We start from the raw sequence: 4,015 nt of genomic DNA on the forward strand, positions 1-4,015 counted from the left end.
CTCAAGAGGTCATCTAGTCCAACCCCCTGCTCAAAGCAGGACCAATTCCCAGCTAAATCATCCCAGCCAGGGCTTTGTCAAGCCGGGCCTTAAAAACCTCCAAGGAAGGAGACTCCACCACCTCCCTAGGTAACGCATTCCAGTGTTTCACCACCCTCCTAGTGAAATAGTTTTTCCTGATATCCAACCTGGACCTCCCCCACCGCAACTTGAGACCATTGCTCCTTGTTCTGTCATCTGCCACCACTGAGAACAGCCGAGCTCCATCCTCTTTGGAACTCCCCTTCAGGTAGTTGAAGGCTGCTATCAAATCCCCCCTCATTCTTCTCTTCTGGAGACTAAACAATCCCAGTTCCCTCAGCCTCTCCTCATAAGTCATGTGCTCCAGACCCCTAATCATTTTTGTTGCCCTCCGCTGGACTCTTTCCAATTTTTCCACATCCTTCTTGTAGTGTGGGGCCCAAAACTGGACACAGTATTCCAGATGAGGCCTCACCAATGTCGAATAAAGGGGAACGATCACGTTCCTCAATCTGCTGGCAATGCCCCTACTTATACAGCCCAAAATGCCGTTAGCCTTCTTGGCAACAAGGGCACACTGTTGACTCATATCAAGCTTCTCATCCACCGTAACACCTAGGTCCTTTTCTGCAGAACTGCTGCCTAGCCACTCGGTCCCTAGTCTGTAGCAGTGCATGGGATTCTTCCGTCCTAAGTGCAGGACTCTGCACTTGTCCTTGTTGAACCTCATCAGGTTTTTTTCTGCCCAATCCTCTAATTTGTCTAGGTCTCTCTGTATCCGATCCCTACCCTCTAGTGTATCTACCACGCCTCCTAGTTTAGTGTCATCTGCAAACTTGCTGAGAGTGCAGTCCACACCATCCTCCAGATCATTAATAAAGATATTAAACAAAACCGGCCCCAGGACCGACCCTTGGGGCACTCCACTTGAAACCGGCTGCCAACTAGACATGGAGCCATTGATCACTACCCGTTGAGCCCGACGATCTAGCCAGCTTTCTATCCACCTTACAGTCCATTCATCCAGCCCATACTTCTTTAACTTGGTGGCAAGAATACTGTGGGAGACAGTATCAAAAGCTTTGCTAAAGTCAAGAAATAACACATCCACTGCTTTCCCCTCATCCACAGAGCCAGTTATCTCATCATAGAAGGCAATTAGGTTAGTCAGGCACGACTTCCCCTTCGTGAATCCATGCTGACTGTTCCTGATCACTTTCCTTTCCTCTAAATGTTTCATAATTGATTCCTTGAGGACCTGCTCCATAATTTTTCCAGGGACTGAGGTGAGGCTGACTGGCCTGTAGTTCCCCGGATCCTCCTTCTTCCCTTTTTTAAAGATGGGCACTACATTAGCCTTTTTCCAGTCATCTGGGACCTCCCCCGATCGCCATGAGTTTTCAAAAATAATGGCTAATGGCTCTGCAATCTCACCCGCCAACTCCTTTAGCACCCTCGGATGCAGCGCATCCGGCCCCATGGACTTGTGCACGTCCAGTTTTTCTAAATAGTCCCGAACCACTTCTTTCTCTACAGAGGGCTGGTCACCTTCTCCCCATGCTGTACTGCCCAGTGCAGCAATCTGGGAGCTGACCTTGTGCGTGAAGACAGAGGCAAAAAAATCATTGAGTACATTAGCTTTTTCCACATCCTCGGTCACTAGGTTGCCTCCCTCATTCAGTAAGGGGCCCACACTTTCCTTGATTTTCTTCTTGTTGCTAACATACCTGAAGAAACTCTTCTTGTTACTCTTAACATCTCTTGCTAACTGCAACTCCAAGTGTGATTTGGCCTTCCTGATTTCACTCCTGCATGCCTGAGCAATATTTTTATACTCCTCCCTGGTCATTTGTCCAATCTTCCACTTCTTATAAGCCTCTTTTTTGCGTTTAAGATCAGCAAGGATTTCACTGTTTAGCCAAGCTGGTCGCCTGCCATATTTACTATTCTTTCTACACATCGGGATGGTTTGTTCCTGCAACCTCAATAAGGATTCTTTAAAATACAGCCAGCTCTCCTGGACCCCTTTGCCCTTCATGTTATTCTCCCAGGGGATCCTGCCCATCTGTTCCCTGAGGGAGTCAAAGTCTGCTTTTCTGAAGTCCAGGGTCCATATTCTGCTGCTCTCCTTTCTTCCTTGTGTCAGGATCCTGAACTCGACCATCTCATGGTCACTGCCTCCCAGGTTCCCATCCACTTTTGCTTCCCCTACTAGTTCTTCCCTGTTTGTGAGCAGCAGGTCAAGAAAAGCTTTGCCCCTAGTTGGTTCCTCCAGCACTTGCACCAGGAAATTGTCCCCTACGCTTTCCAAAAATTTCCTGGATTGCCTAACTAGATCATGTGCTACTGGACTCCATCTTGTTGCTTGTACTTTTCCACAAACTGTGCTGGGGGCTTGGCTTGAAACAAAAGTTCCCTCCACATGTAAGAAACTATAAAAGGGGGGAATGACAGCATCACTTGGCCTCACTCCCCCAACACCATGACACCTCAGGAACAAAGACTGAACAGGGAAAAGGAAGTCCCAGGTGAGAAAGAAGGAAGCCTGCCTGTGTATGAAAGCTGGGTGGATTGTGTTATATCTTTGGGGGCAACAGTTTTAGGAAGAAATCACTGGAGACACAGAGAGCTGTGAACCTTGGAGCAGCCATTTATTGCTGCACACTGAACTAACCAACCGCCAGCCCAAACAGGCTGGGCTATCCCCTAATAACCTAACTCAGTTGCCATAGCAACACAAGATTCTATTACCACGACAACCAAATACACAACAGATTGTTTGTACTATTAACAGGGAGAGACACCACTTGATTCAAATCCTTATCTAGTTTATAAGGTTTATAAAGAATTGTGGGAGATGCTGGGGTGCAGAAACAGAAAAATGAATAAATAAGTGATTTAAAATACAGTTTTTACATGAGAAAGTTCCACCAATTTAATTTAAACTGGTTTTTAAACCAAATTAACTACATTGGTGCAAATCCCTGTGTGGACACACTTGTTTTGGTTTAGATCTATTTCCCATGGCCTCAGAGTCTGGAGATCAACCCATGAAATTTTCATATATTAAAGAGGTCAGGAAACAAGATGTCTTCAAAGATATCAAATTTAACCAATATGTTCATCATTCCTAACTAGGGTTGCCAACTTTCTAATTGCACAAAACTTAATATCCTTGCCCCGCCCCTTACCTGAGGACTTGCCCCACCCCTTCTGAGGCTCCACCCCCACTCACTCCAGACCCCCTCCCTCAGTCTCCCCCACCCTCACTCACTTTCACTGGGCCGAGGCAGGGGGTTGGGGTGCGGGAGGGGGTGAGGGCTCCAGCTGAGGGTGCAGGCTCCAGGGTGGGGCCAGAATGAGGGGTTCAGGGTGCGGGAGAGGGTTCCAGGCTGGGGCAGGGAGTTGGGGTGTGGGAGGAGGTGAGGGCTCCAGCTGGGGGTGCAGGCTCTGGGATGGGGCTGGGGATGAGGGGTTTGGAGTGTGGGAGGGGGTTTAGGGCTGGGGTAGGGGGGTTGGGGTGCAGGAGGGGGCACGGGCTCCAGGAGAGGGCTCAGGGCTGGGGTGCAGGAGCGGGTTCAGGGTCTGGGCTCCAGCCAGGCAGCGCTTACCTCAGGCGGCTCCTGGTTGGTGGCTCAGCAGGGCTAAGGCAGGCTTCCTGCCTGCCCTGGCTCTGCCTTGCTCCCGGCGAATAGGAGCTGTGGAGCCGGCACTGGGGGCAGCATGTGGAGCTATCTTGATCGCCCCTGCACCTAGGGGCCACAGGGACATGCCGGCTGCTTCCAGGAGCTGTCAGGAGCCAGGGCAGGCAGGGAGCCTGCCTTAGCCCCGCTGCGCCGCCAACCAGACTTTTAATGGCCCGGTCAGCAGTGCTGACCGGAGCTGCCAGGGTCCCTTTTTGACTGGGCATGCCGACTGAAAACCAGACACCAGGCAACCCTATTGCTAATTCACACTCATTTGATGGACTAGAAATAGACCAGATAGACAAAAG

This window comes from Malaclemys terrapin, chromosome 16 (genome assembly GCF_027887155.1).
Source record: "Malaclemys terrapin pileata isolate rMalTer1 chromosome 16, rMalTer1.hap1, whole genome shotgun sequence".
Taxonomy (NCBI): domain Eukaryota; kingdom Metazoa; phylum Chordata; order Testudines; family Emydidae; genus Malaclemys; species Malaclemys terrapin.